This window comes from Phyllopteryx taeniolatus, chromosome 19, assembly GCF_024500385.1.
Source record: "Phyllopteryx taeniolatus isolate TA_2022b chromosome 19, UOR_Ptae_1.2, whole genome shotgun sequence".
In the NCBI taxonomy this organism is placed as follows: domain Eukaryota; kingdom Metazoa; phylum Chordata; class Actinopteri; order Syngnathiformes; family Syngnathidae; genus Phyllopteryx; species Phyllopteryx taeniolatus.
The window spans coordinates 4,823,338-4,850,995 of NC_084520.1; the positions used below are offsets into that span (position 1 = coordinate 4,823,338).

At 41.0% G+C, this 27,658-nt stretch overlaps 1 protein-coding gene across 3 annotated transcripts in view; it reads right to left on the minus strand.

The window, feature by feature from the left end:
- Positions 1-27,658, minus strand: part of rbfox3a (RNA binding fox-1 homolog 3a) — a 585,838-nt gene that overhangs the window by 413,297 nt on the left and 144,883 nt on the right. For all 3 annotated transcript variants that reach the window (XM_061755993.1, XM_061755991.1, XM_061755992.1), the window contains one exon: positions 9,028-9,079. The gene's annotated coding sequence lies outside the window, so the exon portion shown is untranslated. The remainder of the gene's footprint in view (positions 1-9,027; positions 9,080-27,658) is intronic.

Here is a 27,658-nt window from a genome sequence, read left to right on the forward strand (position 1 = left end):
CGGGGACAGTGCCTCTGGATTGGCAGACTGGGGTGGTGGTCCCCCTTTTTAAGAAGGGGGACCGGAGGGTGTGTTCCAACTACAGGGGGATCACACTGCTCAGCCTCCCTGGTAAGGTCTATTCAGGGGTGCTGGAGAGGAGGGTCCGTCGGGAAGTCGAATCTCAGATTCAGGAGGAGCAGTGTGGTTTTCGTCCTGGCCGTGGAACAGTGGACCAGCTCTACACCCTCGGCAGGGTCCTCGAGGGTGCATGGGAGTTCGCCCAACCAGTCTACATGTGTTTTGTGGACTTGGAGAAGGCGTTCGACCGTGTCCCTCGGGGAGTCCTGTGGAGAGTGCTTCGGGAGTATGGGGTACCGAACCCCCTGATACGGGCTGTTCGGTCCCTGTGTGTGGCAGGCAGGAAATTCTGACCCTGCAATTTTGCTTTTAGCACTGCCAAAAAGCCTCTTCCTGTGCCGTTTTCCCCCTAAACAGCTTAATTATACTAAACAAAAGTATAGTTTTGGTATTAGTACAAATTACAAAAACATGGCACGATTGTCACTGAAGAAGCAAATGGGTACAAAGAAGAGGAAACATGCAAAATAAGGAGAGTGATCAGCGCCCCATTCACTGACTCCACAGGGACAGAGACTTTGCGCTTTGCTTTCTAGCCACACGTACCTCCATCCATCCATTTTCTGTATTTGTACCATTTTCTGTATCCTCATTAGGGTCGTGAATGAGCTGCAGCCAATCTTACTTTGGGGCAATAAGTGGGGTACACACCCTGAGTCAACCATAGGGCAGATACAGACAAAAATAATAATAATAAAAATTAAAAAAAGCATTCACACTCACTACTAAGAAGCATATTTTTCAAGTGTGGAAGGAAAGTACCTGCAGAAAACCCACGCAACCCATGAGAGAATGACTTGATACTGGGCGAATTGGAAAAACATGCTACCACGAAACTTTTAACCATATTTACAGCAAATGCTGATGTCTCAACTGAGAACAACTAATGGTATACGAAACTGCTAAATTCATGGGCCAGCTAGCATTAATGATTAATATTATTATTAATGACTATTTCCATTGCTCTAATATTGACACCATAAAGTAGTAAATAGAACATACAGTGGCCAGTAAACTGGGTTGGAAAAAAAAATCCCTGAGGAGGGGTGGCACATGGACCAAGGAAAAACATTTTTTTGGAATAAAGATGATGATACAGGAATTCAATTTTACTCTCGTCTCTATTGCACAGCCATCCTGCTGCTCTATATTAACGACACTATCACCGCCTTTGGGCGGCTTTTTAGACAGCACCGACATACAAGATGGAAATGGTAAATGCCGGAATGGAGGAACATTGGTTTGAAATGTCACACTTTTTCTCCCGCCAACCTTAAAGCGATGTAGAATTTGTTCTTTATTCATATATATATTTTACATGATCTATTACTGTTTTAATATTCCAAATCTTTGCAGTGTAAAATGTAATTAAAATAACAAAAGTAATGTTCCCCAAAGATATTACTTTCACAAACTTTGCCTGAAGCACAATAAACCTGCTACACCTGATTCAATGTTTCAGTTCATTCACAAATGTTGCAAGATGAACCCTGATAAATTAAAGCTTTGCTATTCAAAAAAAAATAATCCTTATGCATCCACAACCAGAGGTGGGTAGAGAAGCAAAAAATGGTACTCAAGAGCACTTTTGCTTTAGAATATGATTCAAGTAAAATGTAGTCTTCCAAATAATTACTTGAGGCACATTAAGTATAAAGTGAAAATAATTACTTGAGTACTGACTAATTTGTGAGTAACTTGACTGATTTATTCATTCATTTTTCTTTAAAATAGTGCATTCAGGTCAAATGGACAAAAATATGAAATAGGAGTATGCAAACTAAGATATTATACAATATCTCAACTTTAAAACCTTTTTTTTTTTTTTTTTAATATAAACTAACACAAATTCAGCCACAAGAAATGGTCATAACTTTGTACACGTGAAACATCACTATAGGGTCAGCAGGCAAACAATATTAAATACATGATTATGTTTGTAATTTGATAATGGATTTGGAATGGATTCAGCCACATTCATCAACAACACTGACATCTGTTTCATTATGCAAAAAAAACAAAAAAAAAAACAATTAGCGTTCTGCCATCTTACATTTCATATTCAGTGCTGTGCATATTGCTGATTGTGTTTTTTCCCCTGCTCCTTTTGCACGTGCACGACCATTTCTACAGCGAGGAACAGAGCTCTAATAGGCTCAGATGAACTGCAATTTGCATTCATGCGCTGGTGTTGACCTGCTGATTTTCTTTCCACAAAGCATTACATTTGGCATTTTTCAAGCTCCAAGTAGAGTTCTTGTAGGCTGAAATGCCGACATTTTTAGGCAAACAGATGACAGTGCTTGACATAGCTTCTCCTTTTCGTAATCCATACAATAATTGTTTCGTAATACAATAGAAGTATGTTGCGTTAAAGCTACTCTGACAAAATGTGTCAAAATAGTTACTTGAATGTAACAGAGGAAATTATAATCCACCCCTGTACATAAGGATAAGTACAAAGCCTGAAAAAGTTATGTATTTCTCATAAGCTATTAAAAGTATTTCAATAAAGTAAATGTTAAGAACACAATCATAAAGTAGATCTAAAACTTTACAAAGTGTTTACTGATTGAGACCAACAGTACACAAGACAAGGACCCATGAATCATCGAGCCGAGAACTGATTTTTGCTGAAGGTAGTGAAAGAGTGATGGTTTCCATCAGGAGCAACAGGCTGACATTGTCTGAGTGTCGATTCTGACCTACAGAGATGTACAGCCTGGATCATATCACAGGCAGTGCCCACTCACACACAGGCTCCACACTGGACTGATAATGGATTCTATGTGAAGGATGGCAGGGGACATCAGACTGGGTGTGGGGGGGGGGGGGGGGGGGGGGGGGGGGGGGGGGGGGCGAATGGGTGTATTGGGTTGGCTTTACGGAAATGTGGAGTAGGAAAGAGAGAGGGAGGTGTATTATTTTAGCAAGCTTTGAAAGTGGACATGTGAGTGGCAGTCATGGGGATAATAGAGACGTCACATACTTTATTTGTAGGTGTGATTGTAAAAGGTTCTAGGTGTGTATCTGCGCCCTCTGTCATTGGGATGATAGATTCTAAATCACCTGAAGCAACTCCCCTATGCGTGTCTGTGTGTGCGGCTGTATTTACAGTAAGTGTTATCTGTTGAAGTCAAGAAGTGTGTCCTTTGTTTTTGTGCATTTTGTTGTATGTCACCTGTTATTTGTTATCTTTCACAGTACAGTATCAGTTAACCAGCAATAAATATTGAGACTAGTGATTTTCAATAGAGTTAGGTCTTGTGAAACCTATTAAATTAAGGATGAAAAGTCTAAACTCAAATCACATATTGTCTGGTGCATTTTAATTAAATTGTGGTGGTGTATATATATCATAATCAATCAAAACCCTGTCACTGTCCAAATACTTCCACACCTGACTGGACAGTTATGAGTTTATTTGATGTTGTTTTTTTTGAATATTTGTCTTCTCCACTGTTCATTTTGTTTTGAATAAGAGGAACAGTTACAACACAGGAAAGGAGCCGATTATGGTTACTTTATTTTGAGAAAGTCAAGTGCTGACTGTATTTAATAAGGGTAGCCCGCTTACATTATCTGTTGCCATCCCGGCCAAGAGCAGCGACAATGCTCACTGCTCACTCCAAAGATCACTGCGACTCCACATCGTCCTCTTCCACACAGAAATGTCTCCATTGAGATTGTCATTGCACCACATTTAAAGCCGCTTTGACTGGTGATCATTCCAGGGTGTACCCTGCCTTCGGTCACAGGACAACTGGGATAGGCTCCAGGTCACACATGACCCTAAACAAGATGAGCATTAGAAAACTTATGGATAGAATACTGTTACGTCAGTTACTTAGGCAGGTTTCCACCCCTATATTTCAATTCTGTTCACAGTCTGAAGAACAAACTGGATATACTGTACAGTATTCCAAACTCCGCATGAGCCAACGACTGAAATATTATGGCAATATATTTATTACAAGTGTCTCCTCCTCTCTGTCTCCCTGTGGAGCTTGTGCTGAACACAACCGAACCTTCCGTATCCCAAAATCTACAGCTAGAGATTTCCCATTCTCAATCAGTCTCCTTCTTTGATTTCAAATGTCTCACAACAGCGTGAATCCCACAGGTGCCGTCGGCTCAACCTGTTCAGGTAGCTTTAACAGACGCATACAACTGATAGACGAGTCTGAAGAAGATCCCCCGGGGAAATCTGAGCGGTTATGAGTTATTTATTTGCAGTTGTGTGGCTCATGATGGAATCAGAGGAGTTATTTCATGTTCCGACAGAGCAGCTGAAGGAGCCGCAAAATTGAGTGCCACTCCCTGTTCCGGCTGCACGGCTTTGGTCGGCTGCCCTATGAGAATCTTTCAAAAGGATTTCAAACTGAGACGGAGTAGACTCAGCCAATACCGTATACACACAGCCTTTTACAAGAAGATAGTAAGTGCCCCCTAAAAACCAGATCCATCCGTCCATCCAACCATTTTGTGTACCGCAACCCTAATGAGGACAACGGGTATAAAAAAAAAAATGGTATATTACACTATACTACATTACCTTATATTATATTATATTCCCCACAGGCTCAGTTCAGATGACTGCATGACATCAGAAGCAAACTTTGACTGCACATGCAGGTGTTGTGTTTATCGGCACCAGGACATTTTTCCTCACTGCAACTTGAGGACTGTCCTCCTTAAATACCATCAACCCGCCATGTTTCTAGCAAGGAGCAACAACATTGTTAACTAGGTCTACAGCAGCATGAGGAGCATATAGAAGACCTACCACACAGGTTGTCATTTAATAATGGGAAATCTGTGAAATAGCAGATAGGTGAAGTAGTTTCTGTCTCTGATTATCTTTCTCAAAACTCCACAAGTCAATTTGAGTCTGCCTTTTAATCAGACCACCGAATAAGAGTTCCACATTGGTGTTATGCATGGTAGTACATCTGGCCTTGTTATAGACACACACGCCATCACACATACATACACTCGCACACAAACATATAATGCACCCAACACTGGTGACTTCTTGCCTGGATGATTTATCACTTTCTGTCTCAATCTGGGCGGCACGGTGGGTTTTCTCCGGGCATTCCGGTTTCCTCCCACATCCCAAACACATGCATGCGAGGTTAATTGAAGACTCTAAATTGCCCGTAGGTGTGAATGTGAGTGCGAATGGTTGTTTGTTTCTATGTGCCCTGCGGTTGGCTGGCAACCGGTTCAGGGTGTACCCCGCCTCCTGCCCGAAGATAGCTGAGATAGGCTACAGCACTCCCGCGACCCTTGTGAGGATACGCGGCTCAGAAAATGGATGGATGGATGGATGTCTCAATCTGTGTCTGATTGATTGTCTCTGTGTCACAGGTTAACTGTCTGTTAGTTCCACTTGGTTCTGTTTCATGCTGCAACGATTGCACACTATTCTAGTGAAGTACATTTTATGTTTCGGCAAATTAGAAATACATGCAATGCTGGTATGTCATATTTCTTTTGAAATCTTTATGACAAGAAACTTCTTTGTGTAAGCCTTTTAATGAAAGATTGCAGTTCATTTCACTCCACTGCCCCCTCAACTGGATAAATCTGAACAACGAAAGAACAGCATTATCTTTGTGTGTATCTATCATCTACTAATCCTGTGCATTCACTTCCATATTTTGCTTCCCAGTGAAGAATTTACCCATATGATAGGTACAGCTTTAGAGTATATTTTAATCTCCCATTACTGAGACCGCACAAACACATACACACACTTTACAGTACTGTAAAATGTTAGCCACCAAGAGCTTTGTTGTTTTAGACAGTAAAACAGTAAATAATGACAGATACAGGTTTTACCAATACTTCAGGTTTTAAAGATACACATTGTAGCCCTCACTAGCTACCTTGATGCACATTGTTGTGTAACTACGTCAGATAAAATACTACAGTTTCCGAGATTAATTTTCACACCATACAATAGTTAACAGTACTGCAGTGCATACCATCAGAGCAATTGCAACCATTAGTACAACCATTTAGGAAGAAACCACTGGTGTACTAAGTAACAGATGTGCTGACCAAAGAAAAAAAACGATGACAATTCAGACTTTGAAAAAAAGAGACCCCAAAACAGCTATATGACATCACCAACTACCTCCAGACGGCAGGGGGGGGAGGGTGGTGTCTTGAACATATAAAACAGTGCAAATGCTACATCAGAAGATGACCACATATTAACAAGAAAAAGAGGAAGCCAACGCTTGAATTTGCCAGGAAAACAGGTGCAAAAACGAGCCTCAATATTTCTCGGAGAAGGTTTTTTTGGACTGACGAAGAGATTAAACTTGAGTGATGAGAAGGCTAAAGCTAAAGAGGCAATCTGCTCAAAATCACACAAGCTCATCTGTGAAACTCGTGGAGGTAATGTCATGAACTTTGGTTTGCATGTCTTCTGTGATGGCTCAATAATCTTCTCTGATGAACAACACGACGTTACTGATTCTCTGAATTAAACATACACAATCAGAATATGCCTCTACTTCAAACTCTCCTTTAGCGCCTAATTGTGCAGACGTCACAATGTGTCAGTTTTTGGCCAACAAAAGTAGTGCACTTTCAGTGTACAAGTCACATGGAATTTATACATTATACATTTATCAACAAACTACATAATGTAACTATTTACTGAAAAATGCAACTGTGTATACATCTTGCTGTAAATGCTCTGCAATTATATTTAGGAAGGTGTCTCTTCAGCTCTCATTAGTTGAAAGTGTGAACTTCAAACAAATCTTGATTGTTTAATTTCAAATTCATTACGGGTGTGTAAAAGGCAAACCATAAAGAGCTCAGATACTTCTCGACTTGACTGTATATTCCAAAACATCATACATCCCATAGATCACAGGTGTCAAACTGGTGCGCTGGGGGCCAGATCTGGCCCGCAACATCATTTTATGTGGCCCGCGAAAGCAAATCATGTGTGTCGACTTCATGTTTCTTGTGAAAATACCAAAATTGGTGTCTTTACTTGTATAATGTTGAGATATTGCAAGCATTTTATGTTACCAATCACCTTTTTGAAATAAATGTAATAATAGTTGAATATTTTTTATTGGCTTCTGATTTTAAAACTAGTTATCCATCAATTTGTTGTGTATATGCCATTATATGAGACAATATTTTATATGGGTTCACAGTCATAACTGCCCTCCGAGGGAAGCCATAACTACAATGTGGCCCGCGACAAAAATGAGTTTGACACCCCTGCCAGAGATGAAGCAGTGCTGGTCTTTCTTTTTTTAGTCTTAAAAAGTATTGAGATTGAATGTCTAGTCCCCGATGTCTGAGTCTGAGACAGGACAAAGAAAAAGTCCAGAGTAAAAACTACTATGAACGCATTTCCATTTTCCAACATTAACCCAAATAGACAATATTTAAAAAATAATGTTGTTGGTTTTTTTTTCTTTACTTAACCCAATGATGGTCATTTTAAAAGTTGTGATTCCAGCAGACAAAAGTAAGGAACAAAGTTGTGTTTTCATATTGCCATCTTGTATTTTAAAATTGCAGTAAAGCAACTGCTTGATGGCATAGTTTCTGTTCCCATTCTTGATGTTTTATTTGTGGTTCGCAAGCATTAATGAAAAAACATGAATAGTACTTTAAAAAGACCATGTTTAGGATATAATAGACTATAAATTCACGTATTCACGGGACACAGCCATGCTACATCACTGTATTAGTCTCCACAGGCGCCGAAAAGAGCAAATCATGGTAATGAGCAAAATTGAAGCAGCCCGTGAACCACAAAATGTATCACATGCTGGAAAAAATAAAAGACCACATGCTGCTCAAAACATTTTAAGAGTTAGGACTTTTTTTGTGCGATACATTATGCAGACACCCCACCAGAAGAACTCTTTGAAATGCAGAGAAATGCCTCGTTTTAAGTGTGGCTCAATTCCCTACACAGCACCAGCTCAAAGACCTGAAATTAATAGGGTTTGGTTTCTTTCTGAGTTGTGACCTACGGCTATGTTCAATACAACCCCACGGTTCCACTCCCGCTAATGAGAATGGCTATTCATTTCAAGGTGAGTCAGAGAATGAAAAGATGATTTTTAAAAAAACATTGCTCTCGAAAAAGAAATGAGAGCTGTCAAGGCCAGATACATTAATTCATTCATTTTCCATACCGCTTATCCTCAATATTCTTCTAGAATATACACAGTAGGTCCATTTTAATGTTGTCCCCTCACTAACCACTTAACATACAATGGAGAGTGCATTATTATATCAGAATGTGATTTATTGACTCCAAGTAAAATTTTACATTGAAAGGCAAACACACCAAAAATACATGTCGGGGATATCTGACTAATGATGATGAAAGCAGACTCCCTTTGTGTCTGAGCATCCTTAATCTAATATCAAGGTTATTTCATTCAAAGCAAATGTAAATACAGTTCACTGAAAACAAAACACTGAACACAAGACTTATTCTAACTTCTGCAGTACTGCAGCTAGGTGCTGATCCCTCAGTGGTAATACACAGTGTTCAAGCCACCCTCCACATGGTCCACTTCCAGCTTTCACTTTCATTTACAGTCTCTGATTCAACATGGGATTAAGGTAAAAGTGCTGCAAGAGCACAGTGAAAGATCATGCCCCAAGCCCAGTTATGGTCCCAAAGAGCAGTGAAAAAAATGTAGGAAAAATAATCTGTGGTTCGATATGGATTTTTTGCCATTCATAAGTCTACACAATTATAATAATGAGGCCATAAGAGTCACGTTCAAGAGCTCAGTGGTACAGTTGCTTAATGTAATTCATAATGTGATGAGTGGGTAACGTGGTGAAGGGTACAATGATTCAAAGAAGATGGAGTGACTGTAAAATGTAAAATTTACTTACTGAAGGATGTCAGTGATCTGGAGAAATCAATGGGTCTTCATTTAAAGAAAACCTATGAAAAAAAAACAAAGGCAAAATCTTAATTATAAAGGAATCCCTCATTTGTCGCGGGGGTGAGGTTCCGCACCACCCCTGCAATAGGTGAAATCTGTGAAGAAGCGAACACTTCTTTTTAATACTTATATTTGAAAGCTGTATGAACCTCCCCAGACTTTTACAAATCTTCCCCACACTCCTACTGTATTAACCTCTACCGTACTCTATCTGCACTTTCTTTACTCTTAAACATCTTTTCAACTCTTAAACATACAGTAATGTACAGTAGCACTGGACACTATGTACATTTTATTCCTTGCAACATGCGTTTTAATGAAATGTTCTTCTTTGTTACAGTTTTCATGTTTTAGGCTAGGAAGAATTACTTTTTCCACAAAAAAATTACAGCATACACTGAAAATCCTTCTATATGGTGAATTATGCCTAATATGAATATGAAAAAAAATTCTGCAATGCACTGAATCCACAACAGGTGAACCATGATATAGTGAGGGAATACTCTTCTCCAGTAGTACTCCATACATTCTAGTGTTTGTTTTAGTTGAATTGTACACACTCTTGACCAGAGGTGGGTAGTAACGCGCTACATTTACTCAGTTACATTTATTCAAGTAACATTTTCGATAAACTGTACTTGTCAGAGTACTTTAAATGCACTGTACTTTTTACTTTTACTTGAGTATTTATGTGAAGAAGGATCGATACTTTTACTCTGTTACAATGATTGACATGCCGTTCGCTACTTTTATTTATCCATTCATGCGTGTGCGCATCTATTTTAAGACTCCATCTTCGACTTCTGCATAGGACGCCCGTTGCACCCACCAAACGTGAACACTAATGTCATTTGACTCCAATTCACCAATCAGACGACACAAGGCAGTCACATGACCGCGCACGTAGCATTCGGGAGCCAATAAAAATGACTCATTTGGGGGGGGGGGGGAGCGCAAGTGTTTTTACAGACATAAAAAAACAACAGGTTTGTCACGCAGCTCTTAAATTGTAACTGCCCAAACTTGGATATTACAGCCCACTTCTAACTTGAGAAACACCTTGAGGTAAGTTGGAGTTGTTTTTGCTGTTGTTTTGGCAGTGGATGTGGCAAAATGACCACATGCACACACACACAATCACTAAGTCTGGTCAGCAGACAGCTTCTTCATGAAGTCATTTAGGTGAATAAAGCAAATAATGTTTCTGTAGGGCCCAATGCATGTGGTTTTTTTTTTGGCAGTTAAAAATTTAAATGGTGGCAGGTGTGCGTCGACTCCTATATATAAATATATATATATAAATATATATATATATATATATATATATATATATATATAAAATTTGATGTTCATGCTCCGATTTAAAAAAAAAAAGTTACTCACATATTGATCTTTACTTGAGCAGGTTTTTTTTTATTGGGTACTTGCTTACTCAAGTAAATAGTTGGATGACTACTTTTTACTTTTACGTGAGTCACATTATTAAAGTGTACACAAGTAAGAGTACAATATTTGGCTACTCTACCCACACTTGAAGCCCAGCAACCTGATGAGAACAAAGAACAAGCTGTCTCGGCTTGCCTGATCCTAAGTAAAGCATTCTAATCACTGCCTCACATGCTGGTCTTTAATTTGATCATTTGCATGTTTGCTTGCTCTCTGCCGTCAACTGTCAGCTATCCAGCAATCTATTCCTTCATCTACCAAATAGATATGATGGTGATAACTATTAACCAGAGATGCAGCTCTGCCTGAGAACCATCAAGGTACCTTTGAGTAATGAGCACACCACAAATGCGCGATTATTCCCTCCCTTGGCTGAATGTTTATGAATTGGTCCTTTCTGTGTATTGCATCCAACAATAACTAGATATAATAGTGCAAAAACAATTTACAAGAAGTGGAGAGTTTTAGTCACTGATGGTGTTGCGGTACATTCGCATGATTTTAGTGCAGGCAGCGTGGGTTCAGTTCCTAGACTGGCGACCACTCCATTGTGTAGCCCACCTTTCGCATAAAGTCAGCTGGGATAGGCTCTAGCACCCCGCCACCCTGAACAGGATAAGCAGCATAGAAAAATGGATGGATGGATGGAACTTTTTAATGTTTTACTCAATCTCCAGACTAAAATCCTAAAGACCATGCAGAGAAGGGAGAAACCTCTCTATACAAACAACAACTGAAATATGCTGTGAAAAGTTTCACAAAAGAATGCTTGCATCCAATGCATACAGGGAACAAACACCTGTTGAAAATTTTGTTGCGCTCTTTTTTAGAGAATAGCAAGTTGTGTAAAAGTACTAAAACACTGGAGACACGTCAATTGAAAAGTGTAAAGAAGGTCAATTAAGTTCACCTGTTATCATGCAATTCAAGTTCATCCTGAAATATCACCCTGAAACCCAAATATTCCCACATTTTTTAGGGTAGTGCATATTCCAATACTTTCTACTGTTCAACATATTTACCGGCGGCACGGTGGACGACTGGTTAGAGCGTCAGCCTCACAGTTCTGAGGACCCGGGTTCTATCCCCGGCCCCGCCTGTGTGGAGTTTGCATGTTCTCCCCGTGCCTGCGTGGGTTTTCAGCCCAAAAACATGCATTAATTGGAGACTCTAAATTGCCCGTAGGCATGACTGTGAGTGCGAATGGTTGTTTGTTTCGATGTGCCCTGCAATTGGCTGGCAACCAGTTCAGGGTGTATCCCGCCTCCTGCCCGATGACAGCTGGGATAGGCTCCAGCACGCCTGCGACCCTAGTGAGGAGAAGCGGCTCAGAAAATGGATGGATGGATGGAACATATTTACCTTTTCTGCACTATATATGAAATGATGTACTATATATCAAAATACCATTAGATACCACTATAAACAACAATTCAAATCCTTGTCAGTGTATTTAAACTGCAATCCGTAGTCAATGATCTTGAGAAACATTTTCATCCAAAAATGATGGTGTTCAATGGCAAAACAACTGCCGTCAACATATAATTAGCGCTGTGATTGGTTGTGGAAAAAGAGTTGAAGCTAGCAAGCTTAGAAATTCGTGGACGCCATATCTAGACTAGAATCGAGTGCCTGGGAGGAGATGCAATTTTTTTTTTTTTTTTAGGCAAGGTCTTTGTCATTACAGACTGTCAAGTTTTTCCTCAGACTTGCATCAAACTGTGAGTTGGGATTCAAAAACTGGCTAGAGCTGCTTTCTGGCGAAAAAGGATATTGCAGCAATAATTGTGGTGTGCACCAGCTTGCGTGTGATTGTACAGTTGTGTGGGGATAGTGTTTTAATTCCTGGAGTACATCTGAGATGCGGTCACTGTACTGGTCTGTTGTGTATAACTAGATGATAATATCCTACAGTGTATAAATGAGACTTGGATGGTCAAGTGAAGGATGGCATCCTTTGGATTACCAAGTGGGTGTCCCCCTTCCTCGATGTTTCGCTGCTAGGCCCTCAACTCCTTTAGAGGGTTCAGCAGTAAATCCATGCATCCTGTGTTTGCCCCCTCGGTGCCATCAACTCATTTTAAAGCCCAGGTGGAGTTCTTTCTCTTGACACATAGCCACTGACTCCCTTTTTCAGGAGCTCTGGAGTGGTCTTTGTCTGCCGGTGGGCCTTCCCTTGCATTTCCATCTCACACACATTTCAAAGTGTTATGAAAAGGCAGTAGGGTGTGAACATGTTGGAGGTCATACTATGTTTGGATGTTTTGATTGTTTGGCAGATCCTGTGAAGGAACATGAACATAGTCTGATAAAGTTCACAGGTTGGAAGAGGCTTGATTATGGTTGTTCAGTTCAGTTTTGTCAACCAAAAGTAACATGTTGATCATGTGATGTCAGAAAGAGACTTCCAAAAAAATGGTGTATGAATGAAAACAACCCACAAATTTACCTTCCTTTCAATCCTTCATGGAGTTGTGTGGATATTATCCCAGCTTCATGAAGAATGACTCCATTTGAAAGGGTTATCCACCAAAAGAGTATGGTGAGTATGACTCCATTCAGAGAAGCCTTTGTAATAGTTAACCAGTAAGCAAAACAGACCCAAGCTCCCATCAACAGAGACTGCAGATGTATTATTGTGTTGTGAGGGGGCACTACATGTGTCTCTATGGTTTAGCATAATATGCAAAACGGTATTCCCTAGTAACTGACTTCTTTCCCACACACTATGTGAAAAACAAATCAAATTAAGAGAAGTACACAAGATGCTACAGACAAATACCTTTGGGAGCGTCAACTCTGAGCATAGCTTTTTTTCCACAAAGTTAGTCTAAGTTTGTGTGTGCCTATCTTTAAGGTTGTTTGTCTTTGGGAATTTAAGTCGGGTTAAATGCAATGACCCGAGGATCAGAAGAACAGTAATAATTAGAAAATGGAGTACAAAGCAAACATAAATAATAAAGAGACCATAAACCACAAGATCCCATATACAATGAACAAACTCCAACTGTTATCGGCTTTTGTGTTGTTGTTATGTTCCAGTGCAACTACTGCACATATCCATGCAGGTGGGTGTGAATTGGCTACATGCTGGTCTTTATGATCCTTGATGGGAGGAAGCACACTGGAGCAAGTACATTGTGATTGTACTGCTAATAAAGTGGAAACTTCATTAGAGTTCTCAAATGTTTCTGTTGGAATCATTTGGGGATCTTGTGCGTGGAATGCTGAACATTTATATCATTTATTATCGTACTATATTTTGCCTTGGATCATGTTGGCTCTCGGCCCAGTAAAGTAACTGGAAACAGATTTTTACCCTATTGCACTGCTTCCTTAAAGACCCACAAAAGGTATAATCATGTTTTGTTTCTGAATACATTAAATAAGTTTGAAAATAAGTGTTGAAAACATGCAAGGACTGAGAACAATATAGTACTGAATAATTGGGATCTAGCTTAAAACGCTTTCACCATCTCAGCTGGCCGGATTTTTTTGCCCGGAGCTAAAACGGGGACGTGCTGAGGTCACCTTGAAACAGCATGAGTCATCCCACCCCCACTATATAAATGCCAAGCTGACTTATTCCATGCAGCGGCCATTCGGTGGAATTGCCATTTCCTTATTTATAACAACTTGAACCAGTTCTACAAGTATAGCATGCAGTTAGCCATTAACTTATGCCCACAGCTAAAAAAAAAAAAAAAAAAAACATCTTCCCTGAAGTGTATTGTGTTGTGTGTCATTTAGGCTACAGTGTCTCTGCCATCTGGCCCTACACACGTTGTCTCACGATGCAGTGGTGAGCGCGTGTGCAATGAGAGTGTTCCGTGAGAGAAGGCATGTATTTTATTGACAACTGAAAGTTCCAAGGGGTGGGGTTTTCAGAGCATTCAGCGACACACCCAGAGTCTGGAAGCTGAAAGGATATCTCAATTCTTGACCATTTTGGAGCCTGATTTCACATACTGTAAATTGCAATTTGTTTATTCATTCAATTGTTCAATTTCTTCTGAGATACTGTATATTTTTTGAAGGTTGACGAGCGTGTTGCAACAGATGTTTTTACCTTTACGTTTTCACTGTTCTGTTACATACAGCATATTATACATACATTTCGAGTGAAGTGCATTGCTTTTATTATATATAATATATATATATATATATTCCCCCCAAGTACATTGATAGGAAACTACATTCAGTTAGTTCTCTAAGGACTGTCAACCAATGACCATATCATTAGGTTCATCTTTAAGACTGTCAGCAAGCTGCTGTGTAGTTTGCTGATAAATTTACAAACTAATGCAAAATCTGGTAGGATTATAATTTTTTTAAACTCCTTTCATGCAGTCAGGACTATTTCTTTCGGGAAATAATTCAAAAGGAAGGCATTTCTAAATGCTAATGAGCAAACTGATCAGGGAAAAGGTTTAATGGACTCTCCTCCAAACTTCCCATTTGCTGTAAGGTCAACGTAATATCCATTTGGGTACATAAATTAAGAGAATATCACAATGAACAGGACACTTCAGTTAATCTACATTTTCTAGAGTTCATGAGTATAATTGGCTTGTGAGATAGCATGTCCCACATGCTGTTAAATTACATAAATCTGAGGACGATACAAGATGCATGTGTAGAGTACCGGTAATCCCTCGCCATTCGTGGGGACCGAGCCATGCTATGAATAGTGAAAATACATGACTCATTGATGCCCAACTATAAATGTTTGAAATTGCCAATATATGCCACAAGATGCAGGCAAAGCACCACTTTTCCAGTAGACAAGGCTTTGGTCTGTATAATAGAAGCGCCTCTTATCATATCAACATAGTTGATTGGCACCAAGATGCCACAAGATGGCACCAAAGCATGTCATATATAACCAAAAAGTAACAAAAACAGCAAATGTGAGTTTTTCAGCAAGTATATACAGTATGTAAATAAAGATCCTGAATAAAACCATACAGAGATGAATTCAAATACGCTTTTTAAAGTAAGATTCTATCAACACTAAATTATAATACTGTTTACACACATAACCAGTATGAAGACATTTTCCACATTTCATTTCACAACCCTACTGTATTGTATTTATTTTTTCAGTCAGTTGGTGAAAGACTATTTGGGAGAGAATTATATTGCATGCTACAGAATATTGTTCCGGACTACAGTATAAGAGGGTATCACCTAGTGACAAGCTACTGTACACTGTTTGTATATTTTTTCCTAATATTTATTTATCATAAACTTTAACGAGCGGCACTGGTTAGCACATCTGCCTCACAGTTCTGAGGACCAGGGTTCAAATCCCGGCCCCGCCTGTGTGGAGTTTGCATGTTCTCCCCGTGCCTTCGTGGGTTTTGCATGCATGGTAGGTTAACTGAAGACTCTAAATTTCCCGTAGGTGTGAATGTGAGTGCAAATGGTTGCTTGTTTATTTGTGCCCTGCGATTGGCTGGCGACCAGTTCAGGGTGTACCCCGCCTCTCGCCCGAAGATAGCTGGGATAGGCTCCAGCCCCCCCCGCGGCCCGGGGGAGGATAAGCGGATGGCTGGATAAACTTTAACTACTAATACCAAACCTAGTGAGGATAAGCGGTTAAGAGAATGGATTGATCAATTGATAACTTGTTTGAAACAAACTGTACCGTTAATTGGGCAAACTTGTCAACCAGCACTGGTCAACCAACACTCATATTTAATGTGGGAAAGTGAAGGTTTGTAGGCATGAGATTTTTTTTCATTGTTTCTGTGACAGCTGTTCTTGCAGCTGCAACCTTCTATTTTTCTCTTCTTCATGCACATTCACATTCTTACATAATCACCCTTTCAATCATTATGCAATTGAACCTCCACTTTCATTTCTTTTAGCAGTCATAAAACAGCCACACACCAGTTACGGGTTTCTGCATTTGCTCTGCAGTATGTTTACGTTAAATTTAGTCACTTTACAATATGCAGATGTTGAGGGTGCTGCTGCCACTTCTGTATCTCACTATTGTGTTGAATCGCTACTCTAGATGCAATCATCAGAAATGCCACGATTAAATTGTGTTAATAACTATTTATACAGCACCTTTAAAAACACTTTTACAAAGTGCTTTAACAGATCGAATACAACGCATTACTAACGTCATGATCATATAAAAACAATAACAACAATACAGAAGCCCCAGGCAATGCAAGAACTCAACTGAGACCAATAGGGTTGATGTGGGATGATAAAAATAATTGGGTAAATACGAGATAGATTTGAAAACACACAAAGCCCAAAACATGAAATGAGGTCCAATTAAAAATACTACTACTAATAATAATATTAAACTCAATAAATACAAGGGGGAGAAGACACCGTTTATACAGTTTTTTCCTAATATTAATTTATCACCATCACATAAAAGCCAGTCTGTAAAACTGCGTTTTAAGAAGTGATTTAAAAGATGTCACTGATTTTGCGCATCTGAGCTCCACAGGCAGGTTGTTCCAAAGTCAAGGCTTAAAACTAAAGGTGAACTAAAGGTATTTTTCATCAGGGCACCTTGATGCAACAACCAAAAGGCCCTCACCCAAGGATCTGAGACCGCGAGCTCGCTCATACGTGGTTAAAAACTCAGAATCATCTTTATTTGCCAATTATGTCCAAAAAACACACAAGGAATTTGTCTCCGGTAGTTGGAGCTGCTCCAGTACGACAACAGACAGTCAATTGACAGAGAACACTTTTGTGACATAAAGACATTGACAAAAAAAAAAAAAAAACAGTCACTGAGCAGTAAAGGGTTGCTAGTTGTCTGGTAATGCCGGTACATTTTTTTTTTTTTGACAATTGTACAAAAAGATGCAGAGTCCTCTAGCACTTAGAGCAGTTTGAATGACTAATATTGCAATAGTCCGGTGCAATGACCATTGTGCGAAGGGCGCCGAGACTTCAAGGAGTGTATGCGGTTTAAAGTGACGAGTAGTGCGATAATCTGGGACAATGTTGGTTGTGCAAATGTTACAGATACTCCTCAATCAGTGTGCAAATGGAGCATATGCTACTCCGGCATGAGTGGCCAGTATTGGTCAACAACAGATATACAAATAGTGAAGCATGGCGAGACAACTACGGTGAGTGCACGAGTAATCTATAATTGGCCCCACAGAAATGTGACATCAAACTCAAGTCAAAAAATTGCCAACATGTTGTAATGGAATTGTAGGTTAGGTGTTTAAGAAGTTGATCGCAAGAGGAAAGAAGCTGTTGGAATGTCTGCTAGTTCTAGTTTGCATTTATCGGTAGCGCCTACCTGAGGGAAGGAGCTGGAAGATGCGGGATGCGGAGGGTCCGAGAGGATTTTGCACACTCTTGCCTTAGTTCTAGCAGCGTGCAAGTCCTCAAGGGTGGGTAGGGGGGGTACCGACAATCCTTTCAGCAGTTTTGATTGTCCGTTGCAGTCGGAGTTTGTCCTTTTTTGTAGCAGCACCAAACCAGACTGTAATGGAAGAACACAGGACTGATTCGATGACCGCTGTGTAGAACTGCCTCAGCAGCTCCGGAGGCAGGCCGTGCTTTCTCAGAAGCCGCAGGAAGTACATCCTCTAATGGGCCTTTTTGAGGACGGAGTTGATGTTGGTCGCCCACTTCAGGTCCTGAGAGACTGTAATTCCCAGGAACTTGAAGGTCTCAACGGTTGACACAAGGTAGCTGAACAACGTGAGGGTCAGCTGTGGCAAAGGATGCCTCCTGAAGTCCACGATCATCTCTACAGGTTGTGTCGGCCGCACCACAGCTCCAGCCGCTCCGCATCCTGTCGATATGCAGACTTGTCACCGTCCTTGATGAGGCCGATGACAGTGGTGTCATCTGCAAACTTCAGGAGTTTGACAGCCGGGTGCGCTGAGTTGCAGTCGTTCGTGTAGAGAGAGAAGAGCAGCGGAGAGAGGACACCACCTTGGAGCGCCCCAGTGCTGATGCTGCGTGTGGATGAGGTGGCCTCCCTCAGCCTGACCTGCTGTGTCCTGCCCGTCAGAAAGCTGTAAATCCACTGGCAGATGGCAGGTGAGACGCTGAGCTGGAGAAGCTTGGATGAAAGGAGTTCAGGGATGATGGTGTTGAACGCTGAGCTGAAGTCCACGAACAGGATCCTCCCGTAGGTCCCTGCACTGTCGAGGTGTTCTAGGATTTAAGTGCAGTCCCATGTTGACTGCATCATCCGCAGACCTGTTCGCTTGGTAGGCAAACTGCAGGGGGTCCAGCAGGGGACCTGTGACACTCTTGAGGTGGTCCAGCACGAGACGTTCAAAGGACTTCATGACCACAAATGTCAAGGCGACGGGCCTGTAGTCATTTAGACCCGAGATTGAAGGTTTCTTGGGGACTGGAAAGATGGTGGAGCGTTTGAAACAGGATGGTACTTCGCACAGTTCCAGAGATCTATTGAAGATCTGTATGAAGACTGGAGCGAGCTCGTCCGTGCAGACTTTGAGGCAGGATGGGGACACATGGTCTGGGCCTTCCGCTTTGTTAATCTTTTGTTGTTTGAAGATGCGTCTCACATTCTGTTCATGGATGTTAACACAGAAGTCAGAGGTGTGATTGTGGTCGGGGGTGTGGCCGGGTGGGTGTGGGGTGTGAAAGTGTCCTTTTCAAATCTGCAGTAGAAGGTATTCAAGTCGTTGGCTAGTGTGCTATTGTTCTCAGCTTGGGGGGATCGTCGCTTGTAATTAGTCAGCAATTGGAATGCATGCCAGACTGATTTAGAGTCGTTAGCGCTAAACTATTTTTTAGCGTAGTGTAGCAGTGGTCTAAAGTGTTATTTTCCCTGGTAGGACAGTCGATGTGCTGCTTGTATTTAGGGAGTTCGTGGTTGAGTTTAGCTTTGTTAAAGTCCCCGAGAATAATGAGGGGTGAGTCCGGGTGTTTTTTATCAATTTCGTTGACTTGTTCGGCGAGCGTTAGCAGTGCGGCGTTCGTGTTAGCTTGAGGCGGAATGTAGACGCCAGCCAGGATGAATGATGCGAACTCACGCAGCGAGTAGAATGGCTTACGATCAAAAACAGCGACTCCAAATGCGGGCTGCAGTGTGTGCTGAGCTCCGTGACGTCCGTACACCATTTTCCGTTGATATAGAAGCATATGCCGCCGCCCTTTGTTTTCCCCGATGATTCCATGTCGCGGTCTGCTCGATGAATATCGAAGCTGGGAAGCATGACGGCGCCATCGGGTACAGCGTCGCAAAGCCAGGTCTCCGTAAAGCACATGGCGGCGGAACGTCCGAAGTCTTTACTTGTCTTTAACAGAAGATGAAGCTCGTCCATTTTGTTGGGTAGGGAATGTACATTCGCGAGGTGGATCGACGGGAACGCCAATCTGTGTCCTCTCTTGCGGAGTTTCACCTGAATGCCGGCTCGCTTCCCTCTGTGGCGCTGTTTCCGCCTCCATGCGCCAAAAACCGCAGACGCCGCCCAGGTAAGTAACTCGGGGAAAAAACTGAGCGGATTTGCGAAAGTTGGTGAAAGAAAGTCCGGAGTAGCCACCTTAATGGTTAGCAAGTCTCCCCTTGTGTAAGTGAGTCGTGTAATGTCTCCAAAGACGAACGAGAAACACAAAAACAAAAACAATACTAGAGAGCTCGCTACCGAGGCGACCACACTTGTAGGCGCCATCTTGGTCATTATAACCCTGAAACTCTGTTATATAGCTCAGAGTCCGGCCCATACGTGCTTTTAAAGTAATTATTGATTGATTGATTGATTTTTGGGGCGCTATGGTATGTGAAAGAAACATGTCTGGACAACTTTATTGATATGGATTGTGAAGGTGAGATCCAAATCAAAGATGACTCCTAAGTTTCTGGGTGTGGAAGTGAAATTGTCTGTAAATGGACCAATACTAGATTTAATGATGCGGGTGGCATTTTGAAAAATGTTAGTACCCGGTATAAAAATACCATCAATAAAATATTTACAACTTTGGAGGCTTCATACAGGGTGGTTACCTAGTATCAACATTCACTCCTAATGCAAGAACATTTGTGCTATTAATGTAGTGATGTGGGTGTGTCCACCCTAGAATTTGTTAAAAATAAAAAACAGGACAATAGTTGGGCGTATAGGTCATGGTGCTCATATCAAAAGCACTGGATAGAGTGTGATATGTGCTGTGGAGGAGTTGCGGGTATAAAAGTAAAAGAAGGTTATAAAAAAAAAAATAAAAAAAAAAATAAAAAAAAGGAGAGATGATGGCCACAACCAGGGAGAGAAAAACTGAATCCAGTTTAGAGCTACAATTGGAGAGGCATCCTCCAACAGTGCAGTTTTGTTTGGCTTGTTTATCATTATTATATATTATAGTCAAGGCTATATACATTTAATAATAAGCATTTGTGTGTTTGATAGTATATGAACACTTTTAGATTGTATTTTATCCTGCCATTCATTTACCATTAGTGCACCATGTTGCAACTTGGGATTAAAACTGAAACTTTAATATGACTATTAGAGGGACAAAAATTATCACGGTAATCAGTATTATCATGAACCATTGCTAAGACTTTTTTTTTTTTTTTTTTTTAGGTAAACAAAAGGTATTTAGGTATACAAAATCAGCAACCAACTGCCTTTTTTGCATGTAGTTTTTTGGTTTTAGGTTCAGTTTGCTATATTCGTATGTGCAATGACAGAAAAGTATACCAAAACGTGTTACAACAAACCATGCAGCATCGTGCTCTTTTAGGTCACAATAATTAAAACAGGAGGAAAGTGTATTGTATGGACTAATGAATGCTGAGCAGCACAAATAAACAAAATGAAACAAAACTTGCATTTGTTGATCATTTTAATAGTTTTCAGCACATGAGGTGTCATTAATGATTTTTGGGACAGATAAATAGGACAGCCAGTTCTACTGACTGCCAATGTCCAGTAACTTTGCATAGGAAGAGCAGACCAGAAATCTGTAGTTCATAATGGATTCATGCAAAGGAGATTTACTGAGACAGTCACAGTTGCTCTGCCACCTCTTGGGCTGAAGTTACACTGCATAGTTGAAGTGACACTATTTATTTATTTTTATTTTTGCTCCAAAGTGGCACAGTTTGGTTATGTCTCATGGCAGTGTAAAGAAGCAAAACCAAATTTTCTATCAAATGTAGATAAAAATATGATATGAATCAGTTATTTGCAATGTGACCGCAGTGTAAATGAATGACCAGATCTATCAGTCAATGTGAGCCTGACATCATTGAAATACTGTACGCTGATCGGTGACTTACACAATAATTACACAATGTCTGCCCAAACAACACAAATGAACACATTAAAACCAGAAGTTGTAAATCTAAATTACAGCAAAAGCAAAGACTTAAATATGGTCTAATTGTGACATTACAGACTGTGAAATTTAGTTGTATTCTCTCATCAACTGAGGGAATTAGGGGCCTGTGAGTGGACCTCGAGGTCGAGGGGCAAAATTATCTGTCAGCTTAACATAAAGAATGTAGTCTTGTTATGCTTCATGCCAAACACAAGCCATACATACAGTACATACTGTAACTGCAATGCAAATATGAATGTTATAACACAGGTCCTCGGCAAAAAATTAATAAATAAATAAAAAATAAAAAAACTGATAAACAGCTATAACGTAACATTATTGCAATATTCATTCAGCTACAGTTGATTTCATAGAGTTGGCGTTGCTTCGGGTTCCATTACAAAGACTGAGTGTGCGCCTCCTCTGGTTAGTGGGCAAACATCGATAGGCAAGTATAGCTCTTTCCAGACTATCTGCAGCATATCAGTAGTGATCAAGCATACTGCTTCAGTGATACGTTTCAGCTCATCAAGGGTTGTAGAAAGGGGCAGTGTGTAAACTCTTCACATACCCCCAAAGAAAGAAGTCACAGCCCAATCACCTCGCGAGCCACTTCCAGAACACCTGATCATCTTGTCCAGCACGGCCAGTCCATATGTTTCGTATAAGCTCATGCCTGTGTGGCGGTGCACCATCTAACTGAAAACAGTAGTCACCACCCTCAGCAGAACATCCAGTTGGTTGTCATCTTAAAAAACGTCACCGATAAAAGTTCTTCCCTGAAAAAAAGAATGGGCCATAAAGCTTGGACTAAAATAAATAGTGAATTAGTTTCGATATCATGATGTGAAAGCAGGGAGTGCGTGTGTGTGCGTGGGTGGGTGTTTATGCGTACATAACCACAGCAGTATGTTTCAATAAAGATGCAGCCATTGTCGATACAAAATCGTACAAAACATGAACAGAGTATACCGCAATTACAGCCATAGCTGTTATCGGGGGAAAAGAATAGTTATCATGTTTTAATAATATGTTACGGAATATATTTATGCCTGTAGTAATAATGTTGAAGTATCCACAGAAACGAGGGGACCAATGGTTGGTTTGGGAGCTTACTGAGCCCATCATTCTGTATTGGTGTGTTTATTGGCGGTTTAGCCTTGCTTATTCTAGAAATTCCAATGCAATTATAACGGGCATCAATTATGTTATGCTATTAGCAGTGCGGCCCGGTCCCTATTCCCTGTTAGTGGTTGGCTCCAATGTATTGTTCACTGTGTTGTACCTCGTACAAAATACAAGTGAAAGCCCATTTACTATTTTAAAAATCCAGATGTAAATGGTCATCAATGATACGGCACTTTTTCACCTTTCATTATGACCAAGTGACCAAAGTCAAGTCCAAATGAGACTGCCCTCATACACATAGGACTCTATTTTTGTAGTCTGCGCATTTGTGGCAGGGCGCAAATGGTGGCATATCCTGATTTTCGTGCAAGTGCATGGCTCACTGAACATGTTTGCCAATTTGGCAGCCTATTCTGTGCCAGGCCGGGCGGTTCGGCGAAGCGAGGGTGTGTCATTGGACATGCTCCAATGACAGAAAGTGAACATTCTCCACTCATGCACAGATCGCTGCAATCGCACATTGTCCTCTTCCGCACAGTCTCCATCCAGACTGTCAATGCGCCAAATTCAAAGGGAATGAACGGAGGACCGAGCTACTTTGATTGGCAGTGAATGAAGTCAGCTGTAAATACACCAACAGTGGTGCAGCCCGCCCATTCTTGGATCCACCTGGACACTTTTCTGAGTATGACCCTAAAGAGGTCAAGAACTACTCTGCTGAAGTTAACGGTTTGACATTCAGAGATTTGAGGAGCTAATTGTGACTATGTGGATGAAAGAGTGCAGACTAAGATCGCTATGATAACCACATTGGGTCCTAAATCAGGTACAACCTTCAAGAATGTGCAGCTCATCAGCAACCAAAGCCAGGCTATATGGTGTTCTGTATTCCCTGAGGGCGAAGCCCATACACATGCACTCATTCACTGTCACAGCATGATTTATTGAAATATTACTCCAACCAAATTAACAAATGACGCGGGTCCCATTCCTAGCCTTTTCCTGCCTGTGAATAACACACTGTGGGAATTCATGCAGACCACCACCGTGACAGAACTCTTATGGATATTAATATTTTCTTTCCTTGCCATTGGTTATTTATTTACCACGGTTCCGATCCACTTTCCCTGCGGTATTGAGACAATCCATTCTGTCAGATTTATGTGGCTAACCAGAGATGGGGGCACCAGAGTTTGACAGTGTGTATGTGAGCTGCATGGGAGTGTTTTGGGAAGGTAATGAGGCTGTTGCAAGAACGTTATTAGGGGCTTACTGAGGCATTTTGGAGTTTCTGTAGTTGAAAAATCACAAAGGCCACGCAGTGCTGCAAATTTGAAATTAATATATCTATGTTGATGACTTTGTTTAACTTCTGTTTTTTGTACTTCTCTACTACATTCCAATTTCCGTGACTTAATTTTTTGTTCAATTACTCTGCCTGTCACAGTAAATAAAAAAATGACAAAGGTAAATCCATTTTTAAAAAATAAATAAAAAATACAAAAACTAAATAGAAAATACAATTTAGAAGTACAAGCTATAATACCTACATAAATAGATAAGAATAAATAATTTAACAAATAAAGGTCCACATATCCTTTTTGTTAAATGACAATGACTTCCTTGCTTCTCTTGTCTGCAGTTAACCATGGAACCAACTATTCGCTCATCAAAATCACAAGTTGTAGAGTTAGGGTTACAATTTGTTTTACAACATAATTTGTCATATTCGTCGTTCGTCAGAACGCGCAAAAACGTGCACGAAAACGTTCCCGCTCCAGAAAGCTCCCTGAAAACGGACACACTAAGTCTGAGTTTTAGGTATATAGATGTTGCCTAACATGCTTGAAGCTATTATAATCACAGGTCCTTCTAAAGGTGAGACAGTATTTCTACCCCGAATACCATTTTATAATGATTTAGCAGTTCAATTCAGAAGGCTTCAGTTTCCAATATCAATTTGTTTTGCAATGAGTATCAACAAGTCGCAAGGTCAGTCTCTGAAAGTTGCTGGATTGGATTTGCGTTCTCCATGTTTTTCTCATGGTCTGTTCTATGTTGGGTTGCTCAAGGGTTGGCAGATCTAATGATTTGTGTATACTGGCAGAGAATAAGATGACAAAAAATATTGCCTAAATATTGAAGCATTGCAATAAAACCTTGAACTGTTTGATGTGTACAATATTATTGCATGTGAACTATTCATGAGGTTTGGAGCAGGAACTAGAGGGGGCGCCCTAACCCACTAGTAAAGACTAGAGCTTTCTCCACTGGAAGTGTTGTATGAGCCTCGCTTTTGTTTCTCCACAAGTGGTATGAGAAACAGACTGACTTAGCCCTATGATGCAAGTGGGTGTAGGCTCCTGGACATTTCTCTGAGTAGGAGTCAAAATGACCTTTAAACCTTTATGGAACAAAACTGATAGCACAAATGGCAGTCTCACACTCTCAGACAGCTTGCATGATTTGGATCTAGATGTCAAAATCTGCAAGTTTATGTGAAATGTGTGGCATGTTTTCAACCTGGACTCAAGACAGTGACAGACATCAATACAGTGACCATGTAATTCCAGTTCGATATCGATCCTTATTTACTGTATGTATGCACACGAGCATGTACATGTACAGAGGGTACAGAAAGTATTCAGACTCCCCTAATTTTTTCACTCTGTTATTTTGCATCCATTTGCACTGAGCACTCTGGAGAAGGTTTTTGTCCAAGATATCCCTGTACTTGGCCGCATTCATCTTTCCTTTGATGGCAACCAGTCATCCTGTCGCTGCAGCTGGAAAAACACCCCCACAGCATGATGCTGCCACCACCATGCTTCACGGTTGGGACTGTATTGGACAGGTGATGAGCAGTGCCTGGTTTTCTCCACACATACCGCTTAGAATTAAGGCCAAAAAGTTCCATCCTGGTCTCATCAGACCAGAGAATCCTATTTCTCAGCATCTTGGAGTCCTTCAGGTGTTTTTTAGCAAACTCCATGTGGGCTTACATGTGTCTTGGACTGATGCTTCCATCGGGCCACTCTGCCATAAAGCCCGACTGGTGGAGGGCTGCAGTGATGGTTGACTTTCTAGAACTTTCTCCCATCTCCCCACTGCATCTCTGGAGCTCAGCTACATTGATCTTTGGGTTCTTCTTTTCCTCTCTCACCAAGGCTCTTCTCCTCCAATTGCTCAGTTTGGTCGGCCAGCCAGCTCTAGGAAGGGTTCTGGTCGTCCCAAACGTCTTCCATTTAAGGATTACGGAGCCCAGTGTGCTCTTAGGAACCTTAAGTGCAGCAGGATTTTTTTAGTAACCTTAGCCAGATCTGTGCCTTGCCACAATTCTGTCTTTGTCTCTTCAGGCAGTTCCTTTGACCTCATGATTCTCATCTGCTCTGACATGCACTGTGAGCTGTAAGAGCTTATATAGACAGGTGTGTGGCTTTCCTAATCAAGTCCAATCAGTATAATCAAACAGCTGGACTCCAATGAAGGTGTAGAACCATCTCAAGGGTGATCAGAAGAAATGGACAGCACCCGAGTTAAATACAGGAAGTCCTCGAGTTACGACGTACTCGACCTACGACGTTTCGACTTTACGACGCCTGTGCCTCGTCCGCCATTTTGTCCCCAGCACCATAGTGTTTCTGCTTAGCTAGTGCATAGTGCTTGTCTGTGTTTGTGCGCCGGGAGTATCTTTGCCTTTTTCGCCCTCCTTTTTTCACACTCTCAGCAGTAATGGTAAGTACAGCATCTTATTTTGTTTATTTTAATGTATTTTAGTTTCTTTATACGAAGTGTTAACCTTTCCTGCTACGGTCACCTGATCGTGGTCGGGAGACGCAGGGGAGACGCCTTCTCCAGTGCCGAGGTTGTCCTCCTCGGGGTTAACTCCCTTCTCTCGTTGCACAGCTGAGCTGGGTGGCGGCAACAATAAAGGCACGAAGCACCGATTTGCTGCTTTAATGGCTTTATTAGCTCCTCTGCACATTCAACGTCAACGGGTCCTCCGCTAATCGCTACTCTTCCCCGGTCGCCGTCGCTACACTTGCCACTGTACACACTCGCACCTGCGCGCACTCCTTCCTCCTTCACAGTCCCGTCTCACTCACACATCAACGCACACGCCCACACACACTGAGCCTGCTGTCACAATCACGTGGGAAAATAGCCGTAACAGAAGTATTTCGACGTAAATTTCGACTTTAACGGTGAAATCCGTCTTACGTGGAAATTCGGGTTACGTCACCGGCTTAGGAACGGAACTCGTTCGTAAACCAAGGACTTCCTGTAAATGAATGTTACAGCAAAGGGTCTGAATACTTATGCCTGTGATCAGTTTTTCTTTTTTTAATAAAATTTCAACAATTCCATTTTTTTTCTTGTCAATGTGGGGTGCTGTGTGGACATTAATGAGAAAAAAAATAAATGAAATGATTTTAGCAATTGGCTGCAATATAACAGAGTGAAAAATTAAAGGTGGTCCGAATACTTTCCGTACCCACTGTATATGTACACACACTGTGCCCACGGTCACTGAGTAACAGCTCTTGAATCTCACTCACTCTGGCGAGACATCACATAGTCTCTAAGGAAGCCGCCAACAAATGATGGCAGCCGTGCAAATAAATAAATGTTGTTTTTTTTTTAAATCAATAAGCATCAAGAAATGCACCAATTACAGTCACGTGATTTTTTTCCTACCAGTTTTG